The following is a 27,393-nucleotide window of genomic DNA, read 5'->3' as shown; positions in this document are numbered from 1 at the left end:
GGAAACGTAAGGGGTCAAAAACAGGAGGGGACGATCGATGAAAAGTGGATGTAGGGTACGAGACAATATGAGGGGAAGGAAGTTTAAGTTTAGCAGTGGAAATAAATGAAATTACAGAGAGGGGCAGGAGTGACAGAAAAGATACCGCGTAAATAAGTTTCAGTGAAGCAATCAGTGACTTTGCAGAACTACTCTGAAATTCCCTCATGAGAAAGAGACGACCTGACCTTCCCCACAGTGCACTTGTAAGGATTTTTCTTTTTACATTTTCTCTTTTAATTAAAGACGCTCTTAATCCTCGCGCTGCTAACGAGGGCCCCACAGTAATAAAAAAAGAATCATGTTGAACTCTGCGAGCTTCGGCACAGTAATATCAACGATTAGCATAAATAATGAGTCTACAAACATTATTGCAGCTTGAAAACTTGTAGATTTTCTAGGTGGGGTAATGGATTAAATTGGTAGCCCTTGATGATACTGTCGATGCAGGATCCACGCTGGATTACAGTAATAACAACTATGAGCCCACAGCTCAATATAGCTACGCTAATCCAGCTTGATATAATTTGCTACAGGCTGCACAAGGCTAAAAGGAAGTCACGGCTCTGTGACCAAAACCATGTTTGCTTGTTGTCAGCTCTAATTTAGTCACTCTCTTTGTTTCTGTTTGTTTATGTGTGCGAGCTTAATTTGCTTGCAGTGCGGAGGTTTCCACGATGCCTGCTTTGAGTCACTGTGTTTGAACAGGAAACCAACTCCATGTCTCACACGTGCACATAAGCCTTTAAAGGACACACAGCTGTCTGTCAACACCAGTGCAATAAGCGTGGCAGCTGGGCAGGAGGCGACGACATCAGTAATGCGGAGCACGGAAGACTAAATAATGGAGGTACGTTAAATAAGCTTGTGCTGACAGGCGGGTGGTTACATATGTCATCAGGAGGAAAAACCTCGACTTAAGGAGCAGAGTTCTTTTCTGTTTTGGAGCAACCGTGCTTTACTCTGTATGGTGACATCTCAAAAAACACATACAGGGGGCTGGTGGTGCAGTGGTTAGTGCGCGCGCCCCATGCATGGAGGCTATAGTCCTCCAAGCGGGCGGCTTAGGTTCGAATCCCACCTGTGGCTCCCTTCCCCCACTCTGTCTCCCTTATTTTCCGACTCTATCCACTGTCCTATCTCTCTATTCAAGTCACAAAAAGCCCAAAAATAAATCTTCAAAAAAAAAAAAACCTGCTATTTTAAACCTTAAAAAGCATCTTCAGAAGCGACATGAAGCAGCAGTAGCTCAGTCGGTAGGGACCTAACTTGGGAACCGGAGTGTTGGTGGTTCAAGTTCCACTTCAGAACAAATGTGGAAATTGGGACTGGTTGCTGGAAAGGTGTCATTTCACTCCCCAGGTGCCCTTGAGTAAGCCACTGAACCCCCAATCGGTGGATATCTCCATAAATGCGTGTCCATAGGGTCTTATTTTTTATGGGCCTCTGGGTGTGTGTAGCAAGTTTGAATACTGACTGATTGAAAACATTAGTGAATAAGTGAAATTTATAGTCTTTCTTCTTCACTAGGGGAACAGCCTGTTCCCACCTCAAAGTTTCCAAATATGGCAGCTTTATCAGCAGCCAAACACCGGGCACTGTGGGTAACCCTCCAGTGTCATTTTTGGACGGGGAATGTTTTTTGATTTGCATGTGAGTCAAACTGTCAATATATACATTTTGATTTGACAATTTTAGATAGATTTGCCTCTTAAGTAAGTCAGGTATTTCACCTTAGTTTCATTATGTACATAGGTTATGTTGGAGAAGGTGCATTAGTGTTTTAATGTATTTAAATGTCATCATGATCATTGACTATAAGATGGACAGCACAGCAGCTCCCTGAAAGTGAAGCCGAAACACTTGGAGCTCCCCCAACTGATTGGCTGCAGTATAGGTTTTAAATCCATATTAAGGGACGGGACGGGACGGGACGGGGGGCAAATTATTAATTTAAAATTTAACTTCAAATTCTTTCCCCCTTAAACCAGCTTTGTGTCGTGACAGTGTTCACCATGCTTTTTTTTTTTCAAGTACTCTTTTTTTCCAAAGTTTTTTTCATGAGCTATTTGAGGCTTTAAAAAAATGTGTAAAGTGTCATGATTGAATAAAGCTCCTGTGGTGCTGTGTACTACCAGAGGGATCTTTGTTTGGAGAGAGAAAGGGTTCCAAAAACAGAAAGTAGTGATGCAAAAATTAAGGTAACGGTGATCGCTTCACTTTTCTAATTTCAACCCATTCAGAGGATCACACGTACACACAATGAGAACAGAGATGTACAGAAAAATGACTGCCGAGCAAACATACCAAGATGGAGGAAAAAAACATTAATTGAATGTCATGGGTCACTACATTGGAGTGCCTGTGTAGCAGAGATCGAATTAGTCTGTTAATATGACACAGAGCAGGCTTAGATAGGAGGCAGGCCGACAGGAAATACGATTGGAGAGTGCGAGCAGGGGACAGGAGGTGGGCGAGAGAAAGTGGGTGGAGAAAGTGAAAAGGTCTCAGAGATGGGAGTGGCAGCTGTACACACTCATATCTCAGATATGCAGAGAAGCTTTGCCGTTATTTCCCCCCTCCCCTCTCTTCAAGCCCTCCTTCTGTCACTTTCTGTCTTTTACTCGAGCTCATGAAAAGAAAAGAAAAAAACGCTCGAAAAGGATTAGCATTTCTTGCACACACACACACTAGAGTACCGAGCTGTGCTCCGGCTGCAGCTGCAACTCTAACCGTGAATCTTCATTGGCTATGTGAAAGCAGGAGAGGATGCAAAACAGGCAGGACAGCAACAATAACAAAGATCCTAAGTCCTTATCACAGCCCAGACATGGGACCAGCTATCTCTGTTTACCGCTCTACCATGAGAATGAGGGCAGGACTGTCCAGCTTAATATGCCAACCCTCAGCCTGCTGCGATAGGCGCAACCACTTTCAAGCAGGAGCACAGGTGCAGACAAGCACAGGGACGGATAAATAAACCTGCTTACGACTGAATTCTGCAGTCAAATGTCTACTGCTGCAGAATCTTGAAGAAATGTCAACAACCTTTGCAACCCAAACAGGTGTCTAATTGTAAAACATTCAAACATGTAAAGCCATTTGAAGACGTGTTAAAAATGGAAAGTTACAGATTTAAAAGAAAATCCAGCACTTTAAAATCAACTTCAAACATTGCATCACCTATACAGTACGTTGATTTGTTTGGTTGCCTCAGCAGGAAAATGTATTCAATCAGATTGCAGGATTTAAAAGCTTTCTCTAAGCGGGCTTACCTCACTCGAATAAGAAGAAGTAAGCCAATCTGGACCACAACAGATGTTGTAGCTGTGAAGAAATAAACCGCTACCTTGACCCTGCTACAGTCCAATGGATGATTTTATGATGTTACAGTAATTGGATTTGCTATTTTGTTATTTGGGTCATTTGGTGAAAATGTGACTGCAGTGAAATGGGGGGAAAAGATGATTTATGGGTAATTTAAACCAATCAGCACAACAATTTGGATGCCACACTTTGATACTTTTTAATACCACATGTATTAAAATGATACAATCTGTTATTTTAATGATCCCTAGTACTGAAAAATACCAAAGCTTTATTATTTTTTTTTTTTACAGACCTTCAAAGGCAAAGTAGTCAAAAATGTAGTCAAAAGCTGCTGCGAGAGAAAGAGAGAGCACTGCACAAATACATTGGCAACATTTCAGTACTGAATGTGTTTATGCAATAAGGACAGTGTGCGAGAATTGCTTGCAATGTTTGTTGACCAAAAACAGTAAATGACCAGTTATTGGTTGCCAAGGACTTTTTTTTTTGCCGTGGTTTTGTAACATGTGCTGATGTTGTTTGAGTTTTACTGAAGTTTAAAAGTCTGGCAACGGGACAACCTTCCACAACTCAAAGATCTGTCAGTTTCATGCATTTAAAATGAGACATTGTGACTGTGGGAAGTGGAAATAACACAATATTATCAGTACAGATTCATGAATGATTCATAAAATGCCTAGTTTGTCAATTCAGTACTGCTGCATGATTACTCAGTCTTGTGTCACCAATTAACTTTCATGGCTTATGTTAGCTAAAGTCGGCAAACCTTGGTGGCTGAGTTGTTTTGCATACTTTAATTAAAAAATGCCAAACAAAGGTAGTATAACACAATGCAGTCGTACTTCCGCCATTATTTAACATAAGCCTTGCCTTAAAAAAATAATGCAAATGACATTATATTACAAGTGTTGTGAGTACATTTCTGTTTGTTATCTGTGTCTCATTACAGAGATATTCCCTGTGGTGCAAGTGTGATTGAGGGAGCAGCTGATGCTAGAATTAGTTCAGTCAAGTGAGTTGCAGGTCTGCATGACACTTCTGCATAATCACTCATCACTCCAGCAGCTCCGAGATGCTCCAAAGCGGCGAGCCGAGAAAATTGGGGGACATTCACGACAAGGCCCACTGGGAACTGGAACGTTTCTGATAGCCGATCGAATAAAGGCTGCTGGAAGAGTGAGAGTAGGAGACATTTATCTGAGTCTGTGCGTGCTCTGCAGGAACCGATCAATCCCTCTGCTCTATCAGAGCTATTTGAGAACCGTCTGGTCTATCCAACTCCGGTCTAAGATTATCCCTGTCTATGAATAGTACGTCTCAAAAATACTGTTCTACCAACGACACGTCTACTGGACTGCTTTTAATCTTCCTCACTTCACTTCAGTCTGGTAGAATATAGATCACGCTGGCTCCTTTTTCACTCCTAATCCAGTATGATCTAGACTCGTCCAGTATGACAATGTCAGTATTCACAAGGGAGGGGGGGGGACGGATTGTTCCCTCTGTGCTAAACAACATCTGGCTCTCAAACCCAGAGAGAAAGAGAGAGAGGGAACTGCTGCCTGCTGGCTTCATTAAACAGAGGCAAAATCAGTCTAAAGCGCTGAAGTGAGGAAACTACTGTTTAATTATTGCCCAGAACAAGCAGCCTTTTTCTCTGTCGGAAACTACAATTGAAGATTACGGGTTGCACTGGATACTTTATAAAGAGCTGAACTCTGAGAGAGGAGTGAATTTTAATGTAACTTTAATGAGCAGATGTTGTCTTAAAAAGGACAAAAGAGAAAATCTGGACAAAAAGAGGCTTAGAAGCTCGTTACCTCCAGTTTTTTTTGGCTGGTTATCAGTTTGTTGTAAAGCCCCCAAAAGAGACACACAAAAAAAAAACAGACCATCTGTTTCATTAAAAAAAATTTATCACTGTTTAGCTTCAGCTTACTTTAAACTATACATTCTGTTTTTGACTGCTAAATGGAATTTCTGTCCAAGCTCAGAGCAAACAATAGAGACTCATGCTTGTGAAAAAAAACACACACACACACAAAGAAACCAAAAAGGCACAAAGGATGGATTTAAAGTCCCTTCTTCCATTGTTCAGCTGTGAGTTTCCTTTGCCTCCGCATGAGGAAATTAGTTGTAAGAAGATCAAACTCCACAGAGACGAAGGACTCCGCTAACATTCAGAAAGAAGAGTTGAACAGGATGCACATGGACGGTGACCTCCAGCGTGTCTTTCGGTGGCTCAGCTTGGAAAGATCTGCTCATGCAGCGGCCAAATATTAGTGTTGTGTCTGGAAGAAAAATGGAGTGTGTCATCCTTGTATGCCTGATTCTCCAATTTCCTGTGTTTTTGGAGGAGGAAGTTCAGGAACACCCATAACTTCCAGGAGTTTTTCTGATGACACTTTAAGACTAATAACATTTCACAGTATTCAAAGGGAATGCCAATTTTTATTTGACCTCATGTTCAGGGTGGGACGCTCAAATGCTTTTATAATGTCCTACCGTTGTCGTCCACATATGTAGACAATCTAAGCGGTGACCTCCAGAATTAAAAAATGAAGCCAAATGCGGAAGTGAAAAACTCTGCAGTTCCTCGGGTGTCCACTTGAGCCCGGCTGCAAAAGCCAAGGCATCCCCACTTGGTCCTTTATAAAAATGACTATACTTAGAGCAGGAATGAGCATGTTTACAGCCTGGTTCAATAACAGTTCTGGTTTCAATAGATAGATTGTGTAGAGGTATAGAGGCTGTACTCCTACAAGCGGGTGGCCCAGGTTCAAATCCGACCTGTGGCTCCTTTCCCGCATGTCGTTCCACACTCTCTCAACCTGATTTCTGACTCTACCCCACTGTCCTGTTTCTAGAATAAAGGCAGAAAAAGCCCAAAAATAAACCTTTGAAAAAAAAGAAATGAAAAAAAGAAAGGTACGTCGTTGACGACAAGAGTCTGTTGCCTTCAGGGAACTAATTAGCTAAATGCTTCCATTTAATGACATATGTGAGTTGTTTCCTCTCACACTGCCACAGAAACACTAAATAATGTGAACATTATTATGATTACTGAAGCCAAAAAATAATACTTAAGTTACTTTAAAGAGCCCATATTCTGCCCTTTTTGGGGTTCGTATATTTAATCTATGTTCCTACTTTTGTACGTTCACAATAGCTAAAGTTCTAAAAAAGTGTCTGTTTTCATGTACTGCTCCTCCTTGCTCCCTCTCCGCTCTGAGTCCGTCAGCTGCACTCTGTTGAGCCCCCACTGTTAGACCCCACGTGGGCCAAGTCTGCTCTGATTGGTCTACCGATCCGCTCTGTCGTTATTGGTCAGTTGCTCAGCACGCGTCTCGGAAATTTCATCATGAGCTGCAGGGCTTGCCACAACGAGCCAATGGACTTAGATCAGTGACCTCACACTGACAATGACGTCACACTGGCAACATTTTTTCGAGGGGGTCTAGAACCGAGCGTTACATGCAGCTAATGCTACAGCTAACAGGAGGACGTAGGAGAAGCCGCGTTTCTGCGGACTTTGAATTTTTGCAAATAGATGTGCCTAAACATGCACAGGACACATGGAAAACACACTAAAGAGCATATAAAACCAGAAAAAGCACAATATGGGACCTTTAAATAAGCACTGAATCAGAAAGTAACTCAGTTATTAAAGTAACTACTGTACAGTATCTGTAGCTATTTTTCAGTAACTTGCCCATCACTGGTAAGTTCATTTATTGGTTGATGCATCGGGTGTGTTAACCAAACATTTTACACTTAAGTCATAAGACCTCCGTACCCAGTGACAGCATCATGATAGAGATGTTTCAGCATGTCTTAACTAACTTTGAGACCATTTCAATTCGACTGTTTTGGAGAGTGTTTTGGTTTGTAGAAAAAGCTGTTGGATGGCTGTCAAAAAAAAAAAACCGATGCAATTTGAACTCTATCTGCATTACTGTGAAGAGACCACAACCTAACCAACCCTGTCCTGCTGCTGTTTCGTCTGTGAGAGGACAGATAAACCCTTTCACCGTGCCCTCCCCGAAACTGTTCTGTTATCAGTCTATTGCTCGATCTTTTCATCCCTCCGCACACAGCGTGAAAGCGTCTTCCTTTTACAGTCTCCTCTCCTCACATCCTGTAGTGGTACTCCAGCACGAGGAACAGCTGCCTGCTTTCATTAGCGATAAAGGAAGTGACACGCCATCTATTATTCATTGGACCACACAGTCAAGCTCCTTCTAGCATGAGCTTTGTTAGCATCCTGGCTACTTCCGCTCATGGAAGTTAATGAGGACGAGCAAGCAACTGCCACCGCTAATTAGCACGCGGGCTATCTTACTAGTCCTGTGTCAACGGTAGCAGATGTTACAAGGCGTTGCAAAGGATGGTGGGGAGAGATAAAAAATGAGCAGGGACAGTTGGAGATGGGAGGAAGAGTACGGTAAGGGCAGGAGCGTGGAGGGATAGGAAAGAATGTAGGTCACTGAAAGTGGAAAAAGCAGCCTTTTCCGCTCGCATGTCGTCAAAAACAGCAGCCTGGTCATCGGCCATACTCTTCATCAAACGCAGCGCCACGACCCCCAAACACAAATCACTTCAGCTGTACTCATATGTCACCTCAGCTGTATGATAACACCTCACATTATCATACTGAATGTAAAAACACAAACAAGGCAACAGGAAGACAGCAACCATGGCGTCACTTTTCAGACCATTCAACTCCACTGAACATGTTTACTGGTTCGTCGTCTTGCTTGATCGTAGCTCGTAGCTCGTTCCCATGGAGCGTCTCTGCGTCTGTCTTCCTGTTCTTGTCCTGTTTAGGGCAGGGTGAGTGGTTCCAAGTAACCGTGGCAGTGGTCATCTGAGATGAGCTTTCTCTGCCATCCTGCGGTAGATGTGGAATATCGCCTGCGGCTGTGAACACCGGCTGGAGCGTGATAAGAGACACGGGGGAAGCAGGGACGCATTTGATTGATACTCTCCATCCGGACCTCACGGCAGTGATAGGTCGGAGTTCATACAGGATTACAGCAGCTAGAGATGAAAAGCTCTTTATTTAGTCCTTTTTCACGCCATACGATTTACTGATTGCTGTCGGGTTGTAAAGACCGTTTAATGGAATATTACAAAATAGTGCCCAGAAGTTTCAAAATACAAGCCTTCATTTGTTGACTTACATTAGTCAGCCAATTTGACACCGGCAACCATGATTATTTCTCTTACCTAACCAAGTCGTTTTCTGGTTAAATATAACCGAAACTGCCACCGTTTCACAGCACTAACCACTTCTTTATGATCGTCGCGCATCCAAAAGAAAACTTGTTTTGCAACAGATTTGTGTTGGAAATCCAATCAGATAATAAGATAGCTTGACTGCTACTATTTAAAGAGTCTAACTAGGCATTGCATATGTATCATCACTAACTTGACCTCATTGCCCTGCATGTGCAAAACTGACACAAGACTGGTGCCTAGATCGTGATATTTAGAAATTAGGGCCACTAACCAAGCTGCCAAGCTGTCATATTTGACAATTTTGGACTAGAACGTGTTTGAAAAAAGAAAGAGAAAGTGAAATCAGAGATGGCAGGAATGATAGAAAAAAGAAAAAAGGAAGGAGAGATAGATCAGGGGCAGGTGTGTTGTACCTTGCTGCAGAGATGTAGATTAGTTACACTTGCTCACAGTGCCATGTCACATTACATCCCCATCCACTCGCTCTGATAGGTAAAAACAACTCACACACACAAACCCCATACAGCAACATACAGAAAACATGTACAATATAAGCACGTTTTAGTTCAGTAACATGGATTATAAATACATCTCTCCTTCCCCCTGCTCATCATTTAACACTTTCCACTCACACAGCCGATCTGAAGGGAACACAGACACACTCACATGCGATCACAAAATCCAACCACAGTCCAACAAACATGGTATTTGTGAATGCAATCATGCATAAACATGCATGTGATCACACATAATTCCCCCCACAAAGTCACACGTATCCTGGTTATAAAGAGCCCGCCTGGCACCAACAGAGTGTGAAGACAAGACAGGCGGGCGATGGCAGTGCGGCTCGGTCTGCAGAGCAGGCGCAACGACTCCGGGAGAAGAAAAAAAAATCAACACTTATGAATTCACACTCTATTGATTTGAACATGATGACAGCCCTGCAGCTCGGCTTCCGCTTGCACACACACACACACAGAAAAACACACACATGCACAAATCGGACATGTGGCAAGTACATTCAAATACTGCCTGTAGGAAAATAAAACAGCTGGCTAATTTCCACATTGAGTGGCTCAATACTCATTTCAGTGTGTTGCATGTGTGTCTATGTGTGTGATGGGTTGAATGCATGCGTGTGTGACTCCTGATTGTCGGCAAGCTCACTTATTCTCCCTCATTATTTCAGCTGTGTGAGGAGTGTAACATTCTGGTGGAGGGGGGGGGGGGCTCACACACAAATTCATCCGAACACATAAACACACTTTTTCTGTCTGTTGTTCACACATTTTCTCACACATCCCAGGGAAGAAAAAAAAACATGTGACCCATGTTCTACCCGGCAAGAAATAGAGCAGGAAAAGGAGTGAGAAAAGAGAAGGTGGGGTGCAGCAGAGTGAAGAGGAGAAGATGGAGCAATTTGAGGTAAACAAAATGAGATTGTGAAAGATGAAAACATGGGAATAAAAGAGAGCAAATTGTTCACAGTTGCAGAAATGAAAAAAAAAACAATAAGCAAACAGAAACAGGAGGATGAGTCAGAAAAAAAAAGGTGAATTCTCATAGCTGGTTGCCTCTCACCTTCCATGCAGCTCCTTTCACCTCCTGTCCTTCCTGTTTCTGTTTCTGTGAGTGCTGCAGACCCTGTCTCTCTTCTAACCTCAGCACAGAAATGACAGAGAGCGAGAGAAAAAAAAGGAGGGAGGAAGGGTGGGAAAGGGGTGGAGGTGTTGGCAGAGGTGGTCCTGATGGGTGGAGGAAGCAGAAGAGAAGAAGAAACACCCTTAAAACTTGAATGCTGAACACAAAGGCATCTTCAAACACTGCCGCTCTGCATGTGATGATAGTGTCACAACTTTAAATATATTTCGATGTTGGCAGGACTTCACAGTACCAAAGATTCTCATCTTCAAAAGGATACCATGCCAAAAAAGTCTTGACTTATTTTAACAGCCTGCTTGTGCTGGTAGAAAAAAAGCCACCGAACATTAACCACCCTATTTAAATACCATTAATTAGAAGGATTTCCCTCAAAAATGACGCGGAAAGCAGGAAGAAGCATGAATTTCAAACTCATGGAAAACATTTGTTAACTTCCTGCAGGTTAGGGTGGAAGTGTAGGTGTAAACCTTTGTTCATAACTCTTTACACTACTCTCTGTAATAAAGCTCGACCACCACTGCTCTCTCTCTTTTTCTTTTCCTTTAGTATTTTGGATTTGACTCTGACTCCAGAAGATCTGTTTTTTTTTTTTCAAGGTTAGGTACTTTTCAGTACTAATAAATGTCTGATTGCTATTTCTACAAACTAGTCCGTATAAAACATGGACGTTGTCTCAGTGATCACGCCCATTGGTTTCTTAAGAGGCATTATGAAGCCCAACGATGTGAACAGCCATATTGGAAATGTCACTCCACCTGACTTTTGATCAATGTAGTAGAAACCGGCAAAGAGGCGGGCCTTGAGCCTCCTGGCAAACAGCTACAATGTGCCCACCTGTCAGTCAATTTAACCACGGCCCCTAATTATGCGAATCAATGACTGACTCCATGGGACACTCGAGGAACTGCAGTTCGGTACTGGACTCATTTTTTAACACCCGAGGTTTCTCTTGCTTGAAACACTGAAATGAAAGAATCTAAATATTGATATTTTTCACAAACTTATACAAGAACTCTATCTGCATTATTACAAATGATTGATATAACTCACAACACATACTTTCCTTAAGATAGTTTTCCTTAAGGTGCAAATGATCATGAGCAAAACGTGAGGAAAGACACTAATGTGTTTCGTTTGTGTTGATGTTAACTTTTCATGTAGCTCTGTGTTCGTTCATGCATTAACTGCTGTGTGCATGCATGTGTGTTTGTGTGCTAAAAGAGTGTTTGAGTTTCCTGCCTGCGGGCACAAGACCTCCCCTAAAGTGAACTTCTAAGCACCAGGCTGATTATTACTACAGGACTTGAAGCCAACCCATGCTGTGCTGCCATGGGGCCACATGAGGCCTTCTTTGACCAGGTCCAAACTGGATCAAAAATGCTTTTTTAGAGACATCAGACTGAGGCTTTCCTCAGGGATCATCTCTGGGAAATTTAACGAGTAACCCACGTAGATAGTTCTATCCTTCTCAATAACAGAAAGCAGTCTAATGAGTAAACCTTGGCTAGTCTGGCTGGCTCTGTAGTGTAAATGAGGTAAATAATTAACTGCCTTTAAATAGGCTAACTGCCCGGGCTAATGGCTCCTATCTCTTATCTCACTCCTGCACCAATCCCTCAGACCACCAAGGCTAAATTCCCCTCTTAGCGAGCGTGTGGAAAACATTTCAAGAGCAAACATTCAGCCTCACACAGCTCAGCCTGCAGAGTCTGTAAAATACAGCCTCCACATGACGTGCCATGTGAGTGCACAGATATACAGAGTGCATGAAATATTCATATAGATATATGTGGCAGAGCTGTAGCAGTGCCAGGGCTCTAAATCAAACAAGTCCCCATGATTACTTGAGACCAAAGGGTTCACACTCATTACGGGGGAAAATAAAGTTGACAACTCACATTGCTCAAAGCCCGACTGATAATTTACACTTTAATTGTTTCATAAATCACTTTGTTTGTAATGAATAAATAAGTTATAAAGATGCAGAACATGTGAGGAGGTTTGTGAGTGCGATTATAAAAACTGTTCTGCCATCCACAGGAAGCCATGAAAACATACAGCACGGCACACAGAATATGGAAACGTTGCTTTGTACAGTATGTGGATAAATGAAACAGCTGAATCCAATACACATTATTATTCTGACAATTGTGACGAATATGGCCTCTCTGATATTATCTAGAAGCATACTAAATGGACTCTCATTAAGAGCTGCCACAAGTTATCAAATCAGGGAAATCACTGATTCCTCGATCATGAGAAAACTATTTTAAATCCCTCTAAGTCTTTACAGTCATTTTCAAGCAGAAAGTTTACAATTTGCAGGTTTCAGCTTCTTGAATGTAAAGATCATTCATGAAATTAAATGAAGGATTTCTTTTTTTTTTTGACAGTTGATTCGACAGAAGAAGCGATTTGAAGAGTTCACTTTTGGTTCTGGGATACTGTCGTAGGCTTTTATCACAGACGAAGGGTGCATTCACCCCTACGCCGTTCGGTCCGTTTGAAAAGGAACTCTGGTGTCGGATAGTTTGTTTGGCTCGGTTGTTATTGTGGGGCACATATCACGGAAAGTATCGTGGGTTTCCCTGCAATACCCGACCCTAGTCGACAGTTTAATCAATAGAAAAAAATATTAAATTAAAAACACTTGTTGCAGCAATACTTGCACCAAAAGTGCTGAAGGTCAGACATAGCGTTTTGTATCTGTTTATGCTAAGTTAAGGCTTTGATAGACAAATCTTAGGACGTTCATGGTTTGTATTTCAAAGCTGATAAAAGAAGAATCAAATGTATTTCCTCAGAGTGTTGACTCACAAGGAGAATCTTTGTCAAACACAAACTCAGACGATCTTCTGTGGTTAATTCCTAGCCTCCCCTCACCCTATATGTCCAACACACTGCATAAAATCAGCTCCCATCCTTTCATCTAGAGCAGCGGACTGAAAGAGGGTGTAATTCGGCCTCGAGGGTTAAGCTTCCCATGTTGCCGATCACATGAACCGTCTCCTGTCAGGAGGGATCAGATCCCACCTCGGGACCCTTAGGTCTTCTAGAGTCTCACTCCTCTCTCGTCTTTTCTCTTTGTGTCGAGGGTAGACATCGCTGTCCATCTCGCTTCTTCTGCTCTTCGAAGAAATTCAAATCCGATGTGATAATGGTGTGTGCTCTGAGACAAACTAGGGCTGGGACCGAGGCTGTCCCTTTAATTTCAGTGTATCCCTCGTAGCGTCTTTTTTTGGGAACAAAATAAAATGGCAGATTGGGCCGAGTGAATGCAGGGTATTAAGTCTGATCTTCTCAATACTGTTGAAGGGATTCCCATGCCCACATGACCCTGAGGCCCATATCAAAGCTTCTACGGGAGTATCCCAAGGCAATGCCAAAACCAGGCAGTAAGGCATCCAATTATTTTGCCTTATCTTCAACTAACAACAGAAGAGAAAAAGCGTGTAGAGCTTTCTAAACTGTTATCTTGAAGGCCAGGTGAAACACACTCAACGAGCTCTATAGCAGCGTACAGGTGGCAGGAGGACTGATTAAAAAGAGGATTCAGCTTCACAGGAAGAAGGAGACTTTGCCTCGAGTTTTATGCCAACCTTTTAGACCAAGGTCTGTGAGGGAAGCTAAAGGGGCAGGGCGCCTTGTGGCTGGGCTTGTTGTTCTCATTAGACCAGGTCAGCTCGGCCTGAAGAAAAACACAACGTTCTGTCACAAAAGTTCTTCCAAAAACAACAACAACAACAACAGAAATACCCTGAATCTGTGTGCAACGATGGAAGAACCATGCCCCGCTCTGAGTTGTATCACTCCAAAGGTGTACGTGCATGTAATGTAAACAAGTTTCAACTAGTAAACAGACAAATAACTACCACACAACTCTGACCTTGAAGATCTTTACGCTCCACGACTGAAATAGAACTATAGTAGGGCTTTCACACTTGCAGAAATCTCCTGACATTTTCCGCTCAGACTTCCCCCCCCGGAGCCAGACCCCTAGTATTTTTTCCGCAGCAAGTCCGAGTGGGCTGATGTGAGAACGCCGCAGGATATTCTCTGGAGAATTCACCTCGAGCCAATGGGAGGAGGAGGTACGTTTCTATACTGTTCCTGCTGCACGGTGCATAGAGTGTCTGCACGCGACCACTACGATCTCCATGCATGTAATTAAACGGCTGCATTATGTTTCCTGTTCTCCAGTATGTTGTTCTCCGCTCTTTAGCTGATGTTGTCATTCCGTTAGACGACACATAGCATTGATATAAAGGCAAATATTCTCATTATAGCGTCTTATAGCGGACTCTGTTACTTCGACCGCTACTACTGTGTTGTTTTTTTACTTCATGTCTTACCTCAGGAGAACCCCCCCACCCGCCCCCCCTCCTGTTTGACAGGGATAGTCTCCCACTGTGAGGAGCATATGTGAACAGCCAGGTCGGGAGAATCTCTGGAGTTGTCCTCTTGAGAAGTAATCTAGATATTTTCAGGAGTGTACAGTATATGTGAAAACAGCTGAATTCTTGCAGGCAAACATTCCTGCGTAGGACACAAGTGATAAAATGTACTGTTGCATATCAGCACAGTGTCCCTGCTCCAGCGCGGTTGAACACACACAGTTAAAATGTTAAAATAACAACAGGCGTTATTATGCAGAGTCTGGCACCCCAGGAGTTTTCAGATGTGTGTGTGAATGTGTCTGGCTGTGTGTAAGTGTGAATGCCTAAAAGTGTTTTAACTGCACAGCTCATAAACATACAGCTCAGCACAACAGCTTGGAGTCATACACAGAGTGTTTTTATTATAACTGTGGGAGTTACAAAAACACGCCTCATGGAAGTTTGCAATGCCAAATCTTTTGATTTCACATGCACATTGTTTGAATGATCGCAGTTTAGGGAATAGCAATTAATCACGATGTCCGTTATGCACTCCTGCTTCTCATATGAACTGCCTGCTATGATTGCAAAGATAGTTTTTTTTTAAGCTGTTGTTGTAGTTCTGGTCAAGTGGTGGCTAGAGAGTGGTGCCAAGTCTGTTAACCGTGCATCTACAAGTATGGGTGTGCATGAGTTTGAGTGGGATTAGGTGCAAAAAAAAAACAGAAACTGCTTTTAGTAGCAAAGCTTACTGTTCTTGGATAACAGCATATTCAACGACTTGAAGCCTTCTGTAAGAAAAATAAACCTTCTCAATATATTGTTCTCGCCTAACTGTGAAACAAATTTCCCCTCGGGGACAATAAAGTTGAAAGTTGAATGCCAGAAAAACCCAATTTCAAAAATGAATGAAAAGTGTCTGATGTCAAATGGGTACAAAAAAAACCTCTCGTCGAATACCTTAAAAGGGTGCTTCGATTTGCCGAATCGCGGGGTTGTGTGTTCACATTGAATACAGTAAGTGGGATCTTTCCAGGAAAAATCAGGGGAGTTTTTGTTTTAGAAACTCAAGAAACACGTGCAGTCTGATAAGGAAATCAGGAATCCAATAATAACTCAAAGTCCGGGTCATTTCTTAGTAAACTGTCTCTATGAAATACCAGTAAAATGTAATCATTCATAATCAAAGCCAACCTTTGCTTGGAGATATAAACTGTAACATTTCAGTTTTAATCCTTTCTGGCAATACATCAATGCTTTTCAGCTGCCATTCTTTTCATATTTTTACAGTACATCCCATTCTTCAAGCAAAACTCTGTAAATACTCTGAGTGGAGATTTCTTTCCAAGACTCACAATATTTTGCAAATATGTCGGCTCACCGCATCCGTCAAACTGATTCAGATTTATCCTGGAATATTTCTCCAGTGTTTAAAAAGTATGTTGTGTGTGTATGCATTATTAAAGCCATGCATCATTGTTGGATACACACACACACACACACACAAGTCTCAACTCATCTCTTCTTGGATGCAGAAAAAACTCCATCTGAAGACCATATATAGCCCGGTCTAACCTTGCACCAAAGACAGAGAAATCATTGGCCATCACATGTAACAAAAAGAACGTGAGCTCCATTTTTGCTTTGATTTCATTGATCGTTTTTTTTATTCCTTTGGGGAGGATGTATATATCCACGCATGGGTGTCAACTTGTAGCAAATGTTGCCTTCATATTCTCCTCTGATGAATATTAAACCGGTCATCAACCCTGAAACACATCCTCTTTTGGGTCAAATCTTCAGTTTTGTGTGGAGGCTTGTCAACAGGCAAGGCAGGCAACTGCTTGGGGCCCCAGACCAGTAGGGGGCCCAACCGAGGACTGACACACTTTAAACCATATGTAGCTCAGAATGCCCAAACAATGACAGTAGAAAACCTCCCTAAGGGGGCCCCATCTGACAGTACTTAATGTTTTCCGCAGCTAAGGGTTCCAATATTCCTGTGAAGACTTAAATGTGTCACTTAAAGTTGCCGTTGGTGTCTGATTATCCTATAACATAAAGGCGATAAATTCTAGTTGGAGGGGCCTCCAGTGAATTTTGCTTATTGCCCAAACAAACTATAGAATCCTCACTGTAAGACGGATATGCAGTGACACAGCATGGCACTATCATGTGCAGCTTATGGAAATTAAAATCTCTAAGAAAACAGTCAAGAAAGAAATAAAGAACACCTTTGTTGCAAGATTAGAAACTCTCATGCCATTATGACATTTATATAGAATACTAAAAAGCTGCATGTATGGTACGTTATATATATATGTTTGTGTGTGTGTGTGTGTGTGTGTGTGTGTGTGTGTGTGTGTGTGTGTGTGTGTGTGTGTGTGTGTGTGTGTGTGTGTGACATCCTGAGGAAGGCCAGTCACTGATAAGACCTTGAGGCAAGGAAAAGTCTGTTTATACGTTATGAAACGGACGCCCACTGAACTGACCACAGCACACACCTCACTGCTCAAGTGGAAACGAGCTGAACTGTGGTGAGCGCTCGATGTGCAAATGTGTGTGAGTAACGAAGAGATGAGGAGGAAGGGAGAGAGAGCCAAACAGTCTACAACAGTAAACAAAGTGGACAGCTGATTGAAATCTATACCATACAGCCTTTTTTCTTGTATGTTTGCTAAATTCTAAGAGCATACAAAACCAATTTGTGCTGCATTGCATTGTCTGTCTTTAGTCAAGCATTTCTAAACATTCAGCTCTTTGTCTTCATGTATGTAGGAATATGCAAACAAGGGGAGCGCCCCCCCCGCCCCCCTTTCTTGGTTTGCAAGTAAAGCAGCTCGGACAAACAAAAAGAAAACAGAAGGTATAGACTGAATCGAGACAGAGATGCACCATTCCACTTTCAGCCACGTTCCTCATCCTGACTTGCTGCTTCTGCATTCTGACTTTTCCAGATGCTTCCCTTTGTGCTTCACTCCTTCCTATTTCTCTGGTTTGCCCTGTCATTTCAGATTCTCCTCGGAGTCACAGTCAAGACATTGCAACCCGAAAAAAACCACGACACTGTGTCTTTCGTTGACACAGAGTGGCTTGTTTTGAGGGGAAAGCATCTGTACTGTGGCTTATGCAGTGTGCAGAAGAACAGCTTTTGCTGCTACTGCAAAATGTAAATAGTAGCTAAGCTTAAACTGTTGCATTTTACATCTAGGCACTTGAAGAATTTAGCTTTTTGGATCTAATTTGCAGCTCTAAATTCACTGCAGACTTATCTGTAAGTTAGCATTATAGCTTATTCTTACTTCCATTCTTTTTTTTAACTTTTTCATTTGGGTCAATAAACCATAAAACAACTAAATCAATATGTATTCGTTGTCCATTCAGTGCACTGGGTGTCGATTAAAATGTGCTTCAGCTGTCAGGAATGTAATCTCGGGTATACTTGCGTTTGCACGTCTCAATCAGGTGTGAAACTATGTATTCGATTCCCGAGCACTACATGATCAGGTTTCATTGATTTTTGAGGAGGCACACTCGGCAGCGGCCCTTGGCAGCAGTGGAACTCCAGCATTCGCATCTTATTGACCGTCTCACTTCCTAAATGAGATTTGCTTTTATTTATCACCAATATGTCACTCCGACTATCTTATCTCAATAGCAAGTCTTTTTTTTAAGGTTGTGATCTGGTTTGGAGGACTGAGATGAACTGCAGAGGGGAATAAAAAAAGAGAGAATGCACAGGCCTGAGAAGAAATAATTTGAGGACAGGCAGAGATAGAGGAACTGAAACAAACACAGGGAGAGTTTTATCATTAAGTGTGGGGGAAGCATGGCTGAGCAATAACCTGATTGTGGCTTTGGTCTGCTCTCTCCCACAGACAGGCTCTTCCTGCAGGGCTGAACTCTGCTGACCTGTGGGGGCATGCAACTCCACAGACTACAGGCCGGCCTCTAATATCACTACTAATCACTGCAGCCAAACAAACCGCAGCTAGAAATCACCGAGGGAGTAGAGAAAAGTAGAGAGATGCTTTTATTACTCTGTTATTGTATCTATGTTTTACTGTGTTTGTAGCACAGAGTGTCTCATATTTCTCTCTTTGTTGCTTTATCTTGCTGTGTTTATTCCTGCCCATGAATCAACTCTGAAGCCTGTGAAGCTTTAACAATGACCGGAGCAGGCGGCCAATGTGTCTCAGCCTACAGACTATAAGGTGACAGTTGCAATGTATGCATGTAAACCCATGCTATGATATACACAGCTATGCGTGTAAACATGTGCTATGATATACACAGCTATGCGTGTAAACATGTGCTATGATATACACAGCTATGCATGTAAACATGTGCTATGATATACACAGCTATGCGTGTAAACATGTGCTATGATATACACAGCTATGCATGTAAACACGTGCTATGATATACACAGCTATGCATGTAAACACGTGCTATGATATACACAGCTATGTCTGTGAACAGGTGCTATGATATACACAGCTATGCATGTAAACCCATGCTATGATATACACAGCTATGCTTGTAAACACATGCTATGATATACACAGCTATGCGTGTAAACACATGCTATGATATACACAGCTATGCTTGTAAACACATGCTATGATATACACAGCTATGCATGTAAACATGTGTATACGATATACACAGCTATGCGTGTAAACATGTGTATATGATATACACAGCTATGCGTGTGAACACATGTATATGATATACACAGCTATGCGTGTGAACACATGTATATGATATACACAGCTATGCTTGTAAACACATGTTATGATATACAGGCATCAATGGGAAGCAGTGGCTGTAGTAGACATCTAAACAGTCTTGCTACAGACTTAATTCGAACATGACATTTCTATACTTCAGAACACAAAGAAAACAAAGCTATAATGACCAATTAAAGCAACTATTATGTAGGAATTCAGTTTGGTACGCTTCATCGCCCACTGAAGGTCTCTAAATGTAACCGCACTGTCGTAAAGCCCACATAGTGATGTGAAACCTCTTAACGATCCTACAAAATGTTCCTTAGACACCTATTCAAGCACACCCCAAGGACGTTGAATGCTGTTCTTGAACCGACTACATGCACAAATAAGATCTCTTTCGAAATCTTCCATTCTGCAGTTTCAGAACGTGTTGAAATTCCCACAAAAAAAAATCAATAAAACTAACGTACTACTGTTGAAATAAGACAGGCGTTCATGACAAATCGCAATCTGTTTAGCGTTAGAAACACTCATCCAGCTTTTGGGATTGATTGACGCAGCATATCCATGTTGAATTCACTGGTACATAAGGGGTATACTTGGCATTGGCCAATACTCAAGTGTAGGTTTTTGGAATTGATATAAGAAAGGCAATGGTGGAATTTGGACAACTCTTACCAAAAGAAGGCTGAATATAAAAGCAGATTTTGTTTCTATATTTAAATCATCACGTCTTGATATGCACAGAAAAAGAGTTTTTGGAAAGGTAGGGAATCAATCTTATAACATGGTTCACAAAAGTGGTTGGCAGCAGTGTTTAAGCCTAAAGCCTCAAACTATAGGAATAAACCGCAAATTTTAGAAATAAGGAAATTCGACGATGGATAAAAATGGAAGAATGACACACAAAAAATCCCCAAAAAAGGTGGCAAATCCAAAGCTGCTGCATTATGGATTGTTGTAGAGGATAGATGTTATTTCTGCTTTGGCATTTTTCAGCCTGTCGCACCTCCTACGGTGCCTTTTGTACCGCATTGGGAGGATAAAGAAGTTCCACAAACAAAGTTAGGCTCAGTTTGGTCATGTTTCCTTCTGATTGTCTTTACATTTTTCCAGCTATCACCTTCAGGTCCGTGTGAGCTCACTTTGTGCCACACTGTGAGGAGAGAGAGGAGAGCAGCATTGACCAGGAGGCTGCCTCGCCTCTCTCACCACAGACAATTTGTTGAGTCTGACGGGAAGCTACACGGGGTCGAGACCTTGTCTGAAGAATTCCCAGGAATCTCTCCTTACGTAAGTGGAACGGGAGGAGTGAGTGATGCATTGTGGGTCAGAGGTGTTTTGATGCTAAAGGGGTTACAAACATATGGTTTGTCTTCATGCTCTTAAGAGGAATATATTTTATTCTACAAGATTTGACAAAGTCGACAACAAAATGTTGAGGGTGGAAACGCCCCACGGGAATCCAGTCTGAGCCTTAATCAGTGAGTAAAGAGGCTTAAAGATGATGAGGACAAACATTATTCCATACTAACATAATACTCATCTCACAGCCTGCAATACTCTGACTCGAGACCACTGTTCACACAAAGCAGAGCCTTTCTTTATCTGCCCTGAGGGAGTCCTTTCTCTGAGTGTAATGTCTTTCTGAGTTAAATAAGGAAAACTGCAAAGATAGCATGGACATAAATCTTTACAATTCAAACAAAAAGCTTCCAATTCAAATAAAAAGCTGCAGCCACATGTTGGGAATGGCTTTGGGGATTTGCATAATTGATGATAACAATAGAAATAATTTCTTTGGGTAAATAAACTGTCTTTTGTGGGAATTTGTGCTTGGTCTGGATCCAGTTATGTGTAAACAAAGATTGTGGACTCAGGCGCTTCACTCCTACTCAGAGGAGAGGAGAGGGAAAATAGAGAGGAGAGATTTCCAGGAACAGGAGACAAAAATCAGAGCAAAGAAAAAAGCGATGTAGAAAAAAAGGAGGCAACGTGTGGTGACTCAGCTGGCTGGGCTCCTACCATGTACTTGGAGATCAAGGGTTCAAGTCTGGCTCTCAGCCCCTTTTTCTTGTGTCACACCCGCTCTCTTATCTCTCCTGACACTCTCCATGGTTCCCTATCTTAAAAAGCCGGCGTGTCAAACTAATCTGGGAGATGTAGTAGAACCAAAGGGAAGAGGTTTATTTATTGGCATAGTAGGGCAACAGCTTCCTACAGCTACGAAGAAGTCAGAACATTTCATGTTCTTCAGCCTCTTCCTCTCTCCACCTGTATTTCTTGCTCTCCTTACTTCGGTTATCTGTCTCGCCACATAAGGGAGCACACTAAATACAGCCAAGCGCCGCAGGCAGAAGGACGCCACTAAGAACATCGGTGGAACACACCGGACAGTCGAGATGAACAATGTCTGCTGGCTTCAGCGTGATAAACGTCGTGACAGAAGATGCTGATTGGCAGTTCTTTATGTGTGGGGATTTTCCAGTGGTGAAAAAAGAGAAAGGGATGAGACTAATGAAAAGAAAGAAAGGTGGACAATAGGAGAATCCAGGAATGTCAAAAAGCTGAAATATAGAGAGAAAAAAAGGACCACCAAAGGCTGTCCTTTGAGGGATTGGAGGCGACCAATATGGAGTTTAATTTGAGAACTTATTACCAATGCTGCGGCACTTCTCCATGTTAACGTGTCCATAAAGTTAGAGAGTTTTAAAGAAAGGTGTGTGATTGTCTCATGACATAGACTGTGTAAAGAATGGACAGTACGAGAGCAGGAGACAAGTGAAGCCGTAAGGTTTCCAGCTTTCCCTGACGACCGGTTGCAGTATAGGTTATAAACCCCGCCTCCTCCATGTTAGCAGATGGGATATGAGGTAAACTTTCAAATTAAAAATACGCGCCAAATACATTTTTTGTCAAACGTAATTTCTGTCATCAGAGTGATTTCATATCATGCTGATTTTTATGTACAAGTGTTAACACTTCTGAAAACTTTAGTGATTCTATGTATGAAAAAAAGAGTTGACGTAACATGTGACATCATGACAGAAAGTTTTATTGACAAATGCTCCTGCAGCAGTCCAAACTGGATTACAAGATTATAGGAGAAATGTAGAGAGAACCCCATTCTCATTTAGTCCTTACAAAAGGAGTATCATCAAATCTTCAAAAGTAATAGCTGAACGGACAATAATGGGAATTCATACGAAATCGGCCACTGTAATACATCACAACACTGTTCAACAAGTGGATACAAAGTGAATAAAAACGCAATTTTACTCATTAATACACACTCGCAGTTAGAAAGATGTCACTTCAATTGTTTCTTATAATGGACATAAGAAAAGAGAGAAAATACATTTACCTCAGCCTCTAACTTTTTGGACCATTGTCACAGAATTTTTGAATTTCTGACGGCAACAATTTCTTTAAATTAGCAAGAGAACTAATGTGGTTTAAATAACTAACAGGCACTATGACTTAGAATCAGTTAGGCTAATTTAGAAGAATCCATACACCGTTTGAATTTGGTTCCACGTGTTAACTAACCCCTACTTACACCAAATGTAGCACACCAAAAGAAGCTATTAAAGGATAGTTGTATGGTCATACAAAGCCCCATTTATGATGCAAGTTCAGGGGGCGGGAATTTAGACCCTTGTCACGTCTTGCCTTCAATGTAAAGGTCACAGAGGCGTGTGATAGTGGGACCAAGTCGTCCCACCGCTGTGCTGGCATCAGAGGTAGAAAGACACATGTCACACTGTCGAGACGGGATCACGATTAAAAGGCGGAGCCGGCACTGAGGAACAGCACTCTGTGTGTATGTGCATGTCCAAAGTGTGTGAGTATCTGGAGCTCACACACTGTTTGTTACACACTGAGCCTCTGGTTCTACATCAACGTCATAACTTAATGTGAAATTCACACATTAGGCACCGATATAAAAATACAAAGACATGACGACAGCAGAGCTCCGTTACAGAGCTGTTGCAGTCTTGAACAGGCTTAAGACTCAAAGGAGGGTTATACACACATCATGTAGGTGCAGTGTGTGGGCTTGTATTCTTTATATTACAAGACGTCCTATGGAATTAATCCTCTTTGGGATGAAGCATGAACACAGGATAACAGAATAGCATTTTTTTTTTTTTTTTTTTCCCGTTTTGCCATTCTGCTAAAAATGCAGCGAGAGCGCACATCACCACTATAGCCGAGCTCTAGAAGTCTGTACAGCACCACAACAGGTTGCCACTTTCTAATGTGGTCATGCCTTTACTGATATGGGAGAGCAAGATGATGGGAAACACGAGTGGGCAGACAATTAGGACACTTTGAGCGAAGAGAGGAGGAGAATCGTGGGAACATCACAAGGAGCTAGAAGAGGAGTGAAAGTGAAGAGAGGCCATAAAACCTCGTACTAAAACTCAACAGGAAGAAGGCAAGATGGGAATGAGGTGATGCTGATTATTACACATGCTTTTAGAACACAGCCTGGGCTCATTTTGACCAAAGGGTTTTGAATTGTCGTCCCCTGATACTGCCAGCAGAGATAAATCAGTAGCCGGAGTGTCATTTTTAAAAAAAAAAAAAATTTCGGAGATGATTCCAACGAGGTTTGCGAACACGATTTGTCTTTGTTTATTTTTAAAGCGGGTGCTGCTTTCCAGGGCTTTTTTTTGTTTTTCTGATCACGTCCCTGAAATCCCTGTAATTAACCAGTTTTTTTAAAGTGCTTTTGATCTTGCGCTGTAAGCATTTTGAGAGGGGGTCCTGTTGTGCGGTCGCTCAAGCCCTGCTGCAAAATGTAGCTACTTGATGTTCATGTTGACAGCGCTGTAGTTTGCTTTTTTTTTTTTTTTGCCCCAGAGACACTGGGGAGCTGCTGAACACCCATCTGTCTGTCTGTCAGCTGCAGAGTGTTAGTGGGTGGATACGGTTTTCTCACACCAGACGCAAACACGTACATGAGACACACAAATAGCACATGGAACTTATAATTACAGCAGCTTAAGGGCATGGAGAGTGTGCACCGATGAGAGAAACACACGTGTGTTCACAGATGTTCATGATCTAGGACATGCTGAACAGCGATGACATAATTTGCAGCCTCCCTATCGTCTCCTTTCACTGAAGCTGAATCCCAAAATCTCATCGACCCCAAATTTATCAAAAGAGTATGTCTTCTGTGTGGGTACCTGCTTCTTTATAGCTAAACCCCCCCCCCCCCCCCCCCCTTCAACTCGCCCCATTCTGTCTCTCACCGTCTGACAGAAGCCATCCATCACAGCAGGAACCACGGGGTGAGCGGGGGAATAAGTATAAGTAATTCCTACTGGAGAAGAAACCAAAGGCTTTATCCATTTTAAAAGACCCACAGTAGAAGAAAGGTATCGAGAAGGTGTCTAGACACCTCCCAGCACTCCCAGTTTTTCTGCTGTCAAGGCAAATATCTCACAGCAGCCAGAAGTGTTTGAGACGGGGATTTGACGTTTGTGTGGCCATGACAATGCTTGCGCTATCTCTGCCATGGAGGCTTGATATGCATACAAAAACTACAAGGTTCAAAGATAAATATGATTCTCATCCATAGTGGGTATAAGAAATGGACAACAAGACATACTAGGTTGCGAACTCCTTATTGAAGCTTTGAATTTGACGTTTCAGTCCTCAACATAGTTTTGTATATAGTCGTGCAGGAAAAAGGAAAAACGGTCTGCACACTGTTCAGCTCCCAATGGGCACATTTATTTAATCAAGGCAATGCTTCGGTCTACAAGATCTTCCACGGCTGTAGATTGAAATGTTGCCCTGTTTCAATAGATGGGCCCATTGGGAGCCGAACAGTGTGCAGACCTTTTTTCCTTTTTTCTGCAGTTAGTACATTTCTTCTTCAGCACCTGGATGTGCACACACTACAGTAGTTTCCTCTTTTTAATGTAATGTAGAAGTGAGCATATTTGGGCGACAGGTTGGGTAAACGTTGTTACATTTCTGAGTTGATACGCCGTCGCCATGGAGAAAGTACACCCTCTTCTATCAGCAAATGTACTCCAAATGAGCCTGGGATGAGATTCTAAATGGGAAACATGGTATTATTTACGAAAACAACATCATGCAGTATTCAAGGAGCCCAAAGATAAGTGGTTGGAAACCCTAAACTCATCATGAAAATATTTACTTAGGTCAGAATTCAGGTGGTAGGGCTTCATTTCCAATCTGGTTTCAGATTGTAATCAGTGGAGTCGCCCCCTTCTGGCCATGCAGATTTAAGGCACTCAGGCATTGGTTCCACTTATGAAACCAGAGGTTATCTCAACTCCTTTTTTAAGGTTTTTGGTTGTTGCAATATGCCACAGTATATATTGTATCTTACACCATCATGTATCTTATGTCTTGTGATAGATGGCCGTACATGTATATGATTCCATATTTGTATTACATGGAAATGATTGCTGTGGGGATATTGAGATATGAAGCAATGAGGCCCATTGGGTTGTGGCCTGCTGGTTTCAGATTTATGGATTGCTCACAATGTAACTTATCACAGAAACAGAAAGTCATGGGCAGTTCAACTTAAACATAAAATAGGTTGGTATTGGTATCAGTTATCGGTTTCTGTAAAGGCTGCTGATCCTCTCAGTCTTACAATAACAAATGGTACATATGACTTTAAATGAAGCAGGCTAGAAAAAGCAAATAGATATTTAACGACAAACGACAAACATCATTTTGAAGTCCTTAATTATTCTTTGACATGACAGTTATATTTCCCTCCCCGAGGCAGATGTATTGTCCCAATTTACTCATCCGTAAACCACCATTTTTTAGCAGGGGGAATAAATAACCCAAGCCAAACCTGAAAACACAGACTATATTCATCATCTGAAAGCCATCCCTAGAAAACAAGGTTATTTGTGGATTTTGGCGTATCACCATCCAGACTGCACAGAGTAGCTTAATTTGTGCTTTCATTTTGAGCCAATTTATTTTCTGTTGCTGACACCTTTTCTAAATCAGTTCCTAATATTTCAAATAAAGCAGTGTCTATCTAAATCGAGTTTGCTTTCCGTACTGCCAGATTTGGAGACATTCATGTGCTGACTAAATCTGGGCCTGAACATTGTCTGTCATATTAAGTCAATTAAGGAGAATAGATGCGTCTCTCTGGGATTTCTTTTAGAAATCGTAAACAGATATCAGACAGGCAATATGTTTTTAGCTTGACATCCAGGTTAGTATTTGATGTAGGTGTAAACAAAACCTCCCTTCAACTTCACACGTGTTCCTCGCTAATGAGCAACAAAAGCTGTTTTAGTCCAGACTCCTTGCCAACTCTGCACCGCCCGGCTGCGGCTTTGAAGTACTACTTCTCCTCACCTCGTTAACCCGCTCCCACTTTTTTAATCAGCGGCCCGCTTCTGCTTTGCTGTAAGCCAAATCGAATATCTGGAAATAAAACATCTCAGTGTGTGTCATGTAGCGTGAAATGTGATAATGTCTGTAGGAGAGCTGGGGTTTTTTTTGGGTTTTTTTTTCAGGGCAAAATTGATTTTCCACTCGGTTGCGGCTGTGTCGTAATCCATCACTTTTGCATCTTGCTGAAGTGCGACGAGCAACGTGTTGGTCAGAGGGTCGTCGCTGCATTACCGAGGTATAGCATTACACGCACCTTGTAGTTTCTGATGTGGGACATTAAGCTTTAGGCGTGCGTAGGAAACTACTCGTATATCCCTCGTAAGTTGTTGTATAAAAGGATGTATTCTGTCATATGCTGATGCAATACCTCAATGCAGGTGATTCAGACTAAGGGTGATGACGGATGTGTAAAATGATTCTGTCATTATTGATGAAAGCCCAGGAGGGAGGCAGGTGTTTGTGAGAGCCAGGAACAATAACTATTAAACTCTGGGCTTCTGCCTGAAAGATTTGAAAGAACACAGACGGATCCGTTTTAGGATGGTTGAAGAAGTTATCAAAAAAAAAATTACAGAACTCAAAGAAATGTT

General features: G+C 42.0%; 1 protein-coding gene across 2 annotated transcripts in view; it reads right to left on the bottom strand.

Annotated features, from left to right (window-relative positions):
• The window catches only part of kank4 (KN motif and ankyrin repeat domains 4), a 90,935-nt gene that overhangs the window by 30,604 nt on the left and 32,938 nt on the right, over positions 1 to 27,393 (bottom strand). Inside the window, exon 1 of one of the 2 annotated variants that reach the window (XM_061034390.1) lies at positions 10,192 to 10,385. The exons of the other annotated variant lie outside the window; for it this stretch is intronic. The gene's annotated coding sequence lies outside the window, so the exon portion shown is untranslated. Of the gene's footprint in view, positions 1 to 10,191; positions 10,386 to 27,393 lie in introns of those variants that run through there. 2 annotated transcript variants of the gene reach the window in all.

Source organism: Labrus mixtus, chromosome 3 (genome assembly GCF_963584025.1).
Source record: "Labrus mixtus chromosome 3, fLabMix1.1, whole genome shotgun sequence".
NCBI lineage: Eukaryota > Metazoa > Chordata > Actinopteri > Labriformes > Labridae > Labrus > Labrus mixtus.
This window is presented reverse-complemented; position numbering and strand designations above follow the sequence as displayed.